We start from the raw sequence: 13,298 nt of genomic DNA, 5'->3' as shown, positions 1-13,298 counted from the left end.
GGTGATTCCTGTGACAGATGATATAACAGGAAATCAGGTGACTACTACAGCCAATGAGAGGCTGCAGCATCATCACCCATTCTCCTGGCATCAGCACTCTCATCCTGAACGCCATGATGACAGGTCAATAACGTAATGCTGCCGCCTCTCATTGGCTGCAGCAGTTGTGTGATTTCCTGTGACGTCATCTGTCACAACCCACCCCAGGACCGAAGTAGCCTTCAGCACTCGATCCCAATGGCTGTGGAGGCATTAGCATATCTCCTTTATTATTTTCCCAAAGAGGGTCCTATTGAAAAGGGGTTTTCCAGTAAATGGATAAACCCTTTAAGAGAAGTATATTCAAGGAAAAGAGAGCAACTAATGGCGTGATGTAAAGTGTCACCTTAGACAACCGGTTCCGGCCACAGATCCTCCCAGTACCTAACAGCCATTTCTGGATCTGATTTCAGGAGGGGAAAGATCCACAATGCAGGTGGAGATCAGCAGCACTTCCAGCCGCCATCTTCAGGACTGGACTTTGGAAAATGGATTGTAAAGGACTTGCCTACATTATCTGGATGCTGAATAAACATGTTTAGGGCGCGTTCCCACATAACAGTTACTGGCTTGCAACTAAGCCTGCACCCAGCCATGGCTGATAAGGTCAGCAAGATCATGCAGCTATTATCAGCAAGATCGCGCTTCCACTGGCAGCAGCAGCTGGGAGGAGTCTGAGCTGCAAGCCAGTCGCGATTACGTGGGAAAGCAGGCTTGCCCATCCTATCTCCAAAACCGTCTGACACTGGGTGTATTATGCTGCGCTGATGCATTGCACCAGCCCTTACCATCCCCTCCCAACCTGGGTGGGACATACTGTCACCAGGAACCTCTCCCCCCACTCTGGTATACTACTCTTGTACAGGGGCGCTGGTTGCATGTAGAACTGCCTTACGGGTGGGAACTCCTTGAGTCCTAGACCGTTCACATTCCATCGCTCGGATCACATGGCAGATTTCCCCATGCAGATATTGCCTCAGGATCTGCCGCTGGGGATTTCTTCTGTAAATTTGAACTTTTGGAATCCATGTCAGGTAGTGACTGCGGCGTATGAAGGGGATACTTGGATGGTGGATTTACTTCAGATTTGATGCAGAATTTGTGCAATTCCATGTTAAATCCATGGCAAAAATCTGCCGTGTCGACGTGTCTTTAGGCATCAGATAAGTTGCCGAACTTCGGCTGCAGCACAACGTTCGTGTGTGGTGTGTGCGTGCGTGCGTGTATGTGTGCGTGCGTGCGTGTGTGTGTGGGGGGGTAATCAAACATCATTCATTCACAGCAGGAGAAATGTGCAACGGATCATAACGCAGCATGATAGTAGGCGCCAAAGGATGGGACCTTCCATGTCCAAATTTGTGCATGCATTTAACATTCCTTGATCAACGGCATCATCTGTGTACTGGGAATACATCATCGAAGACGTTCCCACCCTCCGTGGACAGCGCAGCGGGCTTCCATGAGTGCTTAGTGGCATCTGGCTAGAATCGTCTGTTCGGACAGACAAGTGACTTCAGTAGGAATCACATTAACATTCAGTACAGGAGGCCCCACATGTATATCCTGCAGGTCGTTTTTTTACCTTCCATGGGAGTAGAAGACCCACCTCTGTTACCACCATGACACTAGACACAGCGCCTCAGCTGGACCCTAGAGGACTGGTAACGTGGCATCCTCCGATGAGTTGTTTCAGGCTGATGGAGGGTTGGTGTATGGCGCAGACCCCATGAAGCCAAGGACCCCATATGTCAACAAGGACCTGTGCAGGCTGGTGGTGACTCCATACTGGTGGGGGTGTTCTCATGGCATGGGTTGGTCCACTGCTCCACCTTAATATGTCATTGACTGATGCCCGCTACATCTCACTGCTTGGTCACCATTTTCAGCCTTCCATGGACTTCATGTTCCCCCTAATAATGGATATTCCAGCAGTATAATGCTCCGTGCCGTCTCGCCAACTTTGTCCAGAACTGGTTGGAGGAGCATTCTGGAGAGTTCCTATGATTGGTGCGGCTGCACATTCACCCGACTTTTTGAACATTTATGGGATGTGGTGGAAAGGTCCATTTACCCCCAAGATCCCGCACCTACAGATATCCCGGAGCTGTGGGGCCATCCAGACGTCTTCCATCCACTTGTGGAATCAATGCCTTGTTGAGTTTCTGCACTTCACCGGATAAGAAGGGTAGTGCACAATGTTAGCTCCTGTCCCATGACTTTCGGCATGTTGGTGTATGCCGCAGTATGTACAGAGGAGGCCCCTCTGGGCTGCACAGACTTCTTGTGGAGTCTTCACCCCAAGCAGAAGAATAAAGTATAAGAAATAATCACAATATCAACATGAAAGACAAGGAATAGAGGAAGCCGCTGCAGCAGGGATGAGTCTCCGGATGCGGAGGGGGATGTTTGGGGGTGCGGCGGACACCAATCAGACGAGCCGCGGGCGGTTAATGCGCGTTAGTTTATTCGATATATTTCAGTGTTACATTAGTGAAAGATAAAAAGTTGCTTTACATCTGAGAGGTATATGTGCTTATCGATTGGAAGACATAACGATTTGCCGGCCACACAAGTAGATTCTAAGGTGCGTGCAGTCGCCGGCTGTAATAGACGCCAAACTGACACGGCGGCGACGGCGTGATATCGGTTCCTTCATACAGATCCCAGATATCTAGATCTCTGTAATATATTAGCTCTTATATTCGTCACTCTGCTCTAAAACGACATTTTTGGTACGACGATTAGTTGGACGGATTTGTTACATTTTGGTATTAAAACGACTTAACGCACTAATGGCGACTTCCTGCGCACAGACCATGCCGATGAGGCGCACTCCTGTAAATGGGCTCTACACCAGCCACATCTCTTCTTGTACTTAGTTCTGCTCCCAGATCTTCAGAGCAGTCGGAGCTCCGCTTTTCTGATTCAGAGCTCAAAATAATAGCATGTTGCACCACTAGGGGGAGTCAGGAGCTGAGAACTACACTGCCCCTAGTGGTGGTTGCCATTATTTTAACATTTCATGCTTTTTCTATGGAGGAGATAAGTTGCTCTGTACAAGAAAAGCAGAGTTTGCAGTAAAGATACACTAAGAAATGAATCAGAGCAGAATGTCTCAGTTTAAAGTTGTAAACTATGGATGACCTGTTGTTAGGATAGGTCATCAATAGCAGATCGATGGGAGTTTGCTGATCGGGTGTTTGTTGGGTTGGTGTTCTTGTGTCCTGAGCTGATTTCTGTAGGAGGTAGACAGCGCCATTTCCACTGCAGTGGCCAGGATTGGTATTGCAGGACAAGTTCTCATTCATTTCAATGCCTGCAATAACAAGCTTGGCCACTGCAGTTGGAACGGAGCTGTCTGCTTCCTCCAAAATTCAGCTCAGTGCACAAGTGCATTTGCCCAGTAAACAGCTGATCGGCGGGAATCCCAGATGGGGAGACCCTTGATGATCTACTATTGATGGGCTTTCCTGCAGACAGACCAGCAATGGTGTACAAATGGACAACTCCTTTAAAGACCATTTTTGTAATGTCGTGAGTTTCTGGCTAATTGACAAGCTGCTTGGCGATAAATATTCATACAGTCAACAAGACGGCCGCTCCTGCTTCATTGTGAAAATGCTAGGAAAAGTCCAGAAAGATTACCCTCATGGCCCTGCGCCCCAGATGGGTGGAGCATGCAGGGCTTTAGGCCAACCCAAACATACAATGGGGTGAACCCAAACATTCTAGGCAGCGGTATAAATAGCGCTGAAGCTGCCGTATTAACCCTGTCAGTGCATGTGAGCCTGGAATGTACGAGGTGTAGCCATAATTTACGAATATACGATAGTGAATCTGATGGACCATGTGTGGCCACGCCCCCTAAGGCTAAGCCAGCCTACCTTTTTTTTAACCCCTTCATGGCTGACCATAAAGACTAAGCAATTTTCATGGTTGCATTGCAAGAGCCACAACTGCTGTGTTATTGTGGGATGATCTGGATATATTACTGTCATCCACTTCCATGCGGCATGTAAGAGTGAGACTGCCAGATCTGGGGGTTAGAGCAGGATCCTGGCTGTCAGCCGAGACACCACCGTACAAAGATGTGGATGTGTGGACAGGTTTACAGCCTAGAAGTGAGGTCAGTAGAAAGGCGTATTGTGGTCCTGCAGGGGTTAACAGTGGGGGGGCTAAACTACCAGAAAGTCACAATTTTGGTACTTACAACCAAATTGTGAATATTTCACGTAAGAATTGTAGCGCAAGAGGTTTAATACATATGGCGCGAGTATCAATGGTTGTCATATTATTTATGTGTAAGGCGCTGCAGGCTCCTCCCACAGAAGAGACCGCATATAATACCGCAGGGCCTGATGGGAGCCAGAAGTGAATGGGGCTGTTTTTCAGTTATTCGGCTCCTGGAACGGAACGTACAGCGACGGTACGAACCCGGCCTTAAGCGGTAACAGTAGGGTGAAAATGTAAGATTATGGCCGAAGTAACGGCACACTGCCGTCTATTATAAACTGCTGGTACATAAGAGGTTCCTTCCTGCCCACCTGCTCCACCTTCCCTGTGATGTGTTCAGTCGCCAGTGAAGCCTTATCCCATACAAGTAGGAGGAGGGGGGATTCAGACCAAACCGCCTCCCAGGACCTTTAAAGTAGACCCACCCAACAGCTTCTCCCAGGGCCAATGGGGAAGAGCAAAGCTTCCTTACCAAATGTTCCTTCTTTTGAACTTTTTTATCCTACAAATGGGCAAAGTGGTTAACGCCCTAAAAGTCCCAACTCTGGCTAAACATGGCAAGTCCTAGGAGGTTCATACAGAAGTCCTTCCCTAAAGAAGAACACCATGCGTTTGGTAGGGTAGCAACAGAAACTGACAAAAGAACGCTCAGCTGAACGTCAACGCGTCTGGGGGGTTGTGCGTCCAACAGGCACCACACAAAGAAGAGGCAGGGGGCGCCCTTCCATGATGCCAGAAGGAGGACAATCAGCATAATCCCAAAACGCGTAGTGAGGGATGTAAAAGAATGGATATTGTCATTGTTCAGCGTAGCTTCCTCCATCACAAGGCCACAAATGGCAGCGGCTGTCAGGGGTATTTGGTTATTGCTCAGCCCATCCTGGTGATGCTTTCATACCCTGTTGGTCTCACGTAGGCTGCAGACTGAACTCTACGTCTGGATATTAATGTAGGGATAGACAATACATAGACTGCTAGCTCAAGTCATCCCCATGGGTTTAAATCTGAAACCACCACAAGGCTACTATTCGCTAGCAGAATAATGTTCTGCATACACGTTGTACTCCCACCATTGGAGAATATCCATTCCTGCTCCCGGCAGAAGCCGCCATTTTGAAATACGATCTAAAGTCACAAGCTTAAAATTTTGCTCTTAGTTGAAAATGTCTGCCATGATTAGTGCATTTAGGGTCAAGCTAAAGCTTCTACTTTAAGACCCCCAGTAGCATTATCTTCGTTAGAGGCATCTAGACCGTGGTCCTTAGTCCTCTTATAGTTTTCAGCAGCTCATCTAAATCCCGACCTGTTATCTGGTCTACAAGATCATCAAGAAATGATAGAGAATGTAGGGAAATAAACAGATGGGACCAGATGCAATATTATCCGGTGTAACATGGTCCCTCACTGGTCAGCAACCTCAGAAGTTTGGAGACCCTTGGCTCAATGGTGGAGACTGGCAATGACTGAGAGTACATGTAAATTAGAGGTACTGGTTATGGGTGCAGTCAGGCTCCCACATAACTACCCATCGGGCTTCTTTTTCCTCTGGCACTATAGTGAAATGCACGAGGGAATCTGGTGCCAGAAGTATGGAACAGTTCAAGGCATCCGATGTATCAATTTTGATGCGGATGCCTCGCTGTGCTGGATGGAAAAATGTTGCATGCAGCGTCTTTCTAGCCAGCTCTGAACATCGGATCGCTGCATTCAACAGTTACTGGTTGGACACTCCCGATGCCCAGGAACCAGCCATAGTGATTGCTTAACCAGAAATAGGTGCAGTCATTTCACTACCGGCAGTGGTGGAGTTGTTGGACAGTGTTCTAACCGACTGCAGGACGGAGCCAGCGAATGAGATTAGGAGGGTATGATCCTAGATAAAGACAGAGGAATCCTAATATTTTAGGGGATTTTCCCACTTTTAGGTGGAGTTAACCATTAAAGTTGTGAGAGCCGACATGTCCAACTGAGCAGTGGACTGAAACCAGCCAAGGCCATTGTCCTGTAGATCCTTCTAAGCTCCCTGAGGATGCGGTTGCTCTGCTGTATGGTGTAACATGACCTTGTATTATCATAATCACATATCACTTGCCCTATCCTGCATGTTTTCCATTAATTAATGCACTAAGAATCAATTACATGTGGTTCATGGGCCTGTTCTCTAATTATATAGCGCGGGTGTAATGTCATTATCAGCTACACTCAATTCCCTATCCTGCAATCAGTGGTGGAGTAGGTGGAGGGCTCTTGTTTTCAGACTCTCCTGCCTCATTACACAGGGCAGAATAATTAATTAGCAATTAATGGAACGTGCACAAAGCTGTGGATGCTGATCGTCCAGATCGTCTTTTGGGAACCAATTACTTCTCCTATGACCTCTCTGGCTCTACAGGGTATAGACCCTCTAGCACAACCCGATCTCATTGTGATCTTCCCATCTTAAGGTCCTGGGATGTTGGGACAGCACGACTATGCTATGGCACCCCTACTGGGATGGATTAAAGTAAGGCTGGACTTCTGTAACAGTAGGGCACGACGCCCCGTTCATGTTGACAGGTCATTAGGACAAAATATTGTGTGTTGTTGCTTGCTACCTACAGGTATTGTATCTCCGTTGGCCATATGCCCCAGCCAAAAGTTGGCAATACACCTTAGATTGGCTGATAGTCATTCCTCCCGATCTCTTCATACACAAGCGGGATCAAACCAGTCAAGTGTTCATGTATTCTTAATGTTCTCCCAACAGAACAAAGGATGGGGTATACTGAAATCCAGCATGCCTGATCCTTCTTTCTCCTGACATATGCCATTGGGGGAAGAGTTGGAACATCCCCGTAAACATTAGCTGTTAGCTAGTCCTGTGAAAAGGTGATGGTTTGGGCTGAAATTCACCTAATGTGTACAGATACCTGTGTATGGGCAACTGCTCTCATATATCAGATACCCACCTATATGGGACTGCCCAACTGTTCTTATGAGCAGGAGTCTCCCAACTATTCTCAGCTACAGCATTGCCCACCTGCCCACATGTACAGGACTGCTCAGAGGTTCTCATGTATGGGATTTCCCACCTGCTCACACATATGGGACTGCCCAACTGTTGTCATGTCTGGAATTTCCTAATCTTCACTTGTATGGGATATCCCACCTGCTCACATGTGCAGCACAGCCCAAATGTTCTCTTGTATGGCACTGCCCACCTGTGCGGGATTGCCCACCTGCTCTCATGTATGGGATTGCCCACTTATTCATATATATGGGATTGCTCAACTGTTCACATGTACGGGACTGCCCACCAGTTTAAGATTATCGAAGGGTTTACGTATTTGGGATTTCCCACCTGTTTACATGTCGGTATTACCCACGCATTTTCACATGTACGGCAATGCCCACCTGTTCAGGATTAAGCAGGTGTTCATGTATACGGGATTTCCCACCTATTCACCTCTGCAGGACTGTCCAAATGTTCTTACGTATGGGACTGCCCACCTGTTCACATATATGGGACTGCCCACTGGTTAACATATATGGGACTGCCCGCCAGTTCACATATACGGGACTGCCCACCTGTTCACATATATGGGATTGCCCACCTGTTCACATATATGGGATTGCCCACCTGTTCACATATATGGGATTGCCCACCGGTTCATATGTGCAGAACTGCTCAAATATTCTCATGTACTTGATTGCCCATCTGTTTACATGTATGTGAGCCCATCTGTTCTCATGCACGGGATCGCCGAACATAATCTTCTGATAACTGGACTTTTCAGTATATTAGCAGTCTACCTTGCTGTTCTATGAGCATTAGATTCACAGTTTATTCATTGAGTTCTGTATCTTAATTACCATAATTAACACATAATTGTAAGACAGTTAAAATCAATTTTCCTGTTATACTGATGAAACCAGCACAGAAGAAAAGGCCACTACAAGTCAATTGTTCTCACGCTGCATCATGAGAAATATAGCAGTTTTCATCAAAAATTCCCCTTAACCAAACTTACTACCAGAAGAGGAGGGATGACCCCTCAACCCAACCTTCTACCGGTAGAGGAGCGATGACCCCTCAACCCAACCTACTACCGGTAGAAAAGTGATGACCCCTCAACCCAACTTACTACCGGTAGAAAAGTGATGACCCCTCAACCCAACTTACTACCGGTAGAGGAGTGATGACCCCCTCAACCCAACCTTCTACCGCTAGAGGAGCGATGACCCCTCAACCCAACCTTCTACCGCTAGAGGAGCGATGACCCTCAACCCAACTTACTACCGGTAGAGGAGTGATGACCCCTCAACCTAACTTACTACCGGTAGAGGAGCGATGACCCCTTAACCCAACCTTCTAACGGTAGAGGAGCAATGACCCCTCAACGCAACTTACTACCGGTAGAGGAGCGATGACTCCCTCAACCCAACTTACTACCAGTAGAGGAGTGATGACCCCTCAACTCAACTTACTACCGGTAGAGGAGCGATGACCCCTCAACCCAACTTACTACTGGTAGGGGAGTGATGACCCCTCAACCCAACTTACTACCGGTAGAGGAGTGATGACCCCTCAACCCAACTTACTACCGGTAGGGGAGTGATGACCCCTCAACCCAACTTACTACCGGTAGGGGAGTGATGACCCCTCAACCCAACTTACTACCGGTAGAGGAGTGATGACCCCTAAACCCAACTTACTACTGGTAGGGGAGCGATGACCCCTCAACTCAACTTACTACCATTAGAGGAGTGATGACCCCCTCAACCCAATTTACTACCGGTAGGGGAGTGATGACCCCCTCAACCCAACTTAATTCTGGCAGAGGAGCGATGACAGCATACAAAAATGTGATATAAAGACAATTGCAGAAGAAACCATCTAAGTGTGCACCTCATTAGTTAGGTTATGATTTTCATTAGAACGTACATTAGTAGCATAAGGGTTTATTTCAGAAGACTTTATGACTCTTGTCCACTGATGACCACATTTTAGAATGAAATCTCTTACATTCCAAGTATCTGCAAAGCTAAAAAATATATATTCCTCAAAGAGGTCCTCCTATGCCCGTGCGACTGCCGGACGACTGTATAGTTGTGCAAGTGCAGTTCCACTGACTATTCTTTTCTCTCTACTTACCTCTGATGGCTTGTAAAGAATCCCATTTGATTTGGCTTCCAGTCAAGTAAGTGGTCATCACTGCTCACAGATCTGACATCGTCCATTGACAGTGAGTAGACAAGACCGCCTACTTGACAGATTCAAAGCACCAAATCTAAAGGGACTCAGTATAGAGGAATGAGGTGGGAGAGAATGGGAAAAAAAAGAAAACCTGCGACAGAGTCAGTAGGGCCACAGTTGTGAAGCTATGAGGTCAGCCCATTGACTCAAGGACATGACAGCGGGCCATGCACATTTATGTTGGCTGAAGCGGACGGATCCAGAGAGATTGACCAACCTTCTAATGTGGACGGTGGTGTCCTGACTCTCCCTCGAGGGCAGATATAGGAACAAGAAGAATCAGACAGTTGCATTTCAACATGCTCATTCCATTTCTCCTCGGGGACATAAGGCAATGCCAGAGGCTTCCTGCAACAGCTTATTCCCCTCTACCCAGCCAAAGTGAGCGTACATGTGGGTGCAGAGGTCAAGAGAGAGAAAAGAGATTTCCACCTTTAGGAATATGTATTTCCACATTTAAAGTGACCCTACAGTTTTGGGACCAAAATCCAGGGCAGAGGGGTGGGGTATATTATTTACAGTTGACTTTTTTTGCTGTCCCTCTAATCTGCAAGTTCTAGGTCCTGTTTTGTTGGGGCCGTCTAAGATGGCTTCTGCCAATCACAGAGCAGTGCAGACTGTGCACTGCTCTCTGATTGGCCAGCACTGATTGCATGAGCAATCAGAGAACAGATACCAATGCACTGTGGGGATTAGGTAGCCTGAAGCTTGTGTTGGCCATCTTGGATGGTGGAAAATAGGACTTTGAACCGGTAGATCAATGGAATGAAAGATAAGAACAACTGCAGGTAATATCCCCCCTCCAGTCCTGGAACAGAATTTTGTCCCAAAACCCGAGGGTTGCTTTAACTAATAAGAAACTGTTTGACAGGACAGAGTGGGGCCCAACACAATCCCCCACTCTGTCCCGGGGCCCAACACAATCCCCCACTCTGTCCCAGGGCCCAACACAATACCCCACTATGTCCCGGGACCCAACACAATCCCCCACTTTGCCCCGGGGCCCAACACAATCCCCCACTCTGTCCCATCAAACAGGTTCTTATTGGTTAAAGTAATCCTCTGGTTTTGGGGGTACAATATGAAGGAGGATATAATATGTGAGGAGATTTCAATGTAATAGGAGGAAATCTAGAACATAAAAAAATCAGGAGAGATCTCGTGGAGTGTAGTACGACCATCTAGATGAGCAGCGATCTAATCAGTGAGATGCAAAGACTTGCCAAAGTGAGAGGCAGTAATCCAGCCAGGTAGGATCTAGTCAAGCAAGATATGGCAAGACCCATTCTGGAGACATGTAATAATAAGAATCAAACCTGGTTAAGTATGACGACCTCCAACATATGAGATCTAGTCTGATGAGGTATATTAATAGAGATGAGATAAGTGTATCAGGCAACAAACGTTTATAAGCTGGAGCTTCTCTTAGATTTTTTTGCCTTTTTCAACTACAGCCAGCAGCGAGGAGGCCAGGATGATACATGTGCAGAAGAAGAGGTCCACCAAGACCCCATATCCCATGCAATATAGCACTACAATGTGTATTCCCACCAATGTTATTCATCTATGTAAGAAGACTTGAAATAAAGATCTCCAGAGATCTCAGAGTGCACTTCATGCAGACTGAAAGACCCTACCCTTAAAATATGATGCTGACTCACAAAACCATCTTCTTAAACTCCACAAAATCAAAGATACAAAGAGGACAAGGATCTGAAAACTGGGGTCCAAGCTTGAGGGCCATTCACCTCAATAGGGTTATCAGGGTGCACTTCACGTGGCCAAAAGATGCTCAATTAGTGTCACCTAGAAGGTCCCTACCCTTAAAATTGGATGTTGACTCATACAACCATCTTCACAAATCCTTCCCCTCCTAAGTCTGGGATGATTTAGTGATTCTGCACTGAGCAGGGGGTTGGACCTGATGACCCCGAAGGTCCCTTCCAACTCCACCAGTCTAGGATTAAGGTATAAAAAGGGCAAGGCCTTCAGGAAGTTCAAGTGTGAGGACCTTCTCCTCAAGTTTACACATTCATACGGCCTCTGGAAGCAAGAAGTAGCTCACGCTGAAAGCCAGCATGTCCCTCCTCGTTTTCCCTGACATCTACAAATGGTGAAGAGTCAGGACACGTGAGTCATTAGATCTTGCCAAAGTAGACAGGTTAGACTAATTTTCCTCTAATGTTGAATGGGCACCTTGAAATAGCAGCTATTCTCCCCGTTTCCCCATACAATTCACGTTTAGCGTTTGCTATTAATGGGGAGAAGGGAATAAAGCTGGCCATACATATGTGATAATGGTTCGCCATTGAGCTGATTTGGGCCTTTTTGGGTGACCATTCCTTGGAATAGTAATGTGAACAGTTGTTTGTGATGGATGGTGGTAGACCATAGTCTGCCAAAGATCTAGCCTATCCTGTCAGAAAATCTTGGCCAAACATGGCTGCACTTGCAAGTGTATGGCATGATCTGCCGAAACTGCAGCAATCATTTGCTATGCTGTTCAAATAGAGTAGGAAAAAGGAGCAATACTCATCTATTTTCGCTGCTCCCGTTCCTCTGGTAGCCACTTTCCTACTCGTCATCACTTCTGATGCATGTCCTGGCAAAGAGTCATATGCCGACTACAGTGGTCACATGACTGCCAGGATGTGCATGCAGAAGTGAAGACCAGCAGGGAGCCAGCCCACCAGAGGAATGAGGGTAGTTGAGTTTCTTCCCTTTCCAGGATAATTCCCTTTACATTTACTGGTGGGATCGTTCATAGAAATAAACCTATGGATGAATGATTGACCACATCTTGGCCGATCACTGTCTGAACTGTATGGCCAGCTTCAGCCGTTTCCAGGCAGCTCTAGCAATTGCTTATGTCAAGGATTGGGCACACTGGAAGCCAATATGCTTGATCCTTCTCTCCTCAGATTTCAACTATCAGGGGAGAGCCTGGACACACCCATAAACAAGAGAGTTGGCCAGTTCTGATGAAATCAGTGGTTTAGCCAACTTGCACCTGATGTGTATGGGCACCATAAGACCCCATGTTATTGTTCCAGTCCAAACTGTCTTTAGCAGTTGGCACGTATCAAATTAACCTGTGATTACCTACTTAAACACAAGTTACAGTAAGTGACGTTACGGTGAAGTTCTTCTATTAATTCGAGTTATGCTGATGCCGATCACGACATTATAAGATTTCATCGTGTATCACAATGAACCTAATCCTACACTCTACAGATGACACTCCATGTACCGTCAGTAAGAGCCACGTGGAGCTCAACAACTAAGGCAGATAAGACTTCATTAGGTCCTACATGATGTGACACCAAGCCGCGTCTTACCGAGGTGTAATATCACACGGTGCTACACTGTGACAATAGAAGGTTATTGTGTTCTAGTTGTGTGATGTCAGGATCAGTGTGAGACACCAGGCTAGTTCTAGTGACATCACCAAGAGGTGACAATTGTGTCATGTGACATCAGTCTTGGTGTTAACGACACCGCTCTGGATCATGTTTCGCAGGCTGATTAAATGAATCATTCCTTTTTCATGCAGTGATTGTGATCAGATGAGATTTTTTGTCATCTATTGGTGTTATACGAATTGTTGGTGCGGCGTTATTGTGCTATTTCTTGTCCCCCTTAGCAACGGTGAATCTGGTAACTCTTCTACCTCGGAGAGTTGATAGTTCTGTAAATGTGTTAATTTTCGGCAGCTGTCGGGAACGAGGGAGAGTTTGTCTGTTCGTTGCTCGGTGGTAGGTGATGGAAGGGGGGCAGGGCGACTTCTCTT

General features: G+C 46.7%; 1 protein-coding gene across 3 annotated transcripts in view; it reads right to left on the bottom strand.

The window, feature by feature from the left end:
* Positions 1–2,486: 2,486 nt before the first annotated feature.
* Positions 2,487–13,298, bottom strand: part of SFXN5 (sideroflexin 5) — a 425,941-nt gene continuing 415,129 nt past the window's right edge. Inside the window, exons 14-15 of one of the 3 annotated variants that reach the window (XR_010785791.1) lie at positions 8,508–13,298; positions 2,487–8,469 (exon numbers count right to left, since the gene is read on the bottom strand). The exon at positions 8,508–13,298 is cut by the window's right edge and continues 111 nt beyond it. The gene's annotated coding sequence lies outside the window, so the exon portion shown is untranslated. The other 2 variants (XR_010785792.1, XM_066572844.1) reach the window with 2 other exon arrangements.

The sequence above is a fragment of the Eleutherodactylus coqui genome, chromosome 7 (assembly GCF_035609145.1).
Source record: "Eleutherodactylus coqui strain aEleCoq1 chromosome 7, aEleCoq1.hap1, whole genome shotgun sequence".
In the NCBI taxonomy this organism is placed as follows: domain Eukaryota; kingdom Metazoa; phylum Chordata; class Amphibia; order Anura; family Eleutherodactylidae; genus Eleutherodactylus; species Eleutherodactylus coqui.
This window is presented reverse-complemented; position numbering and strand designations above follow the sequence as displayed.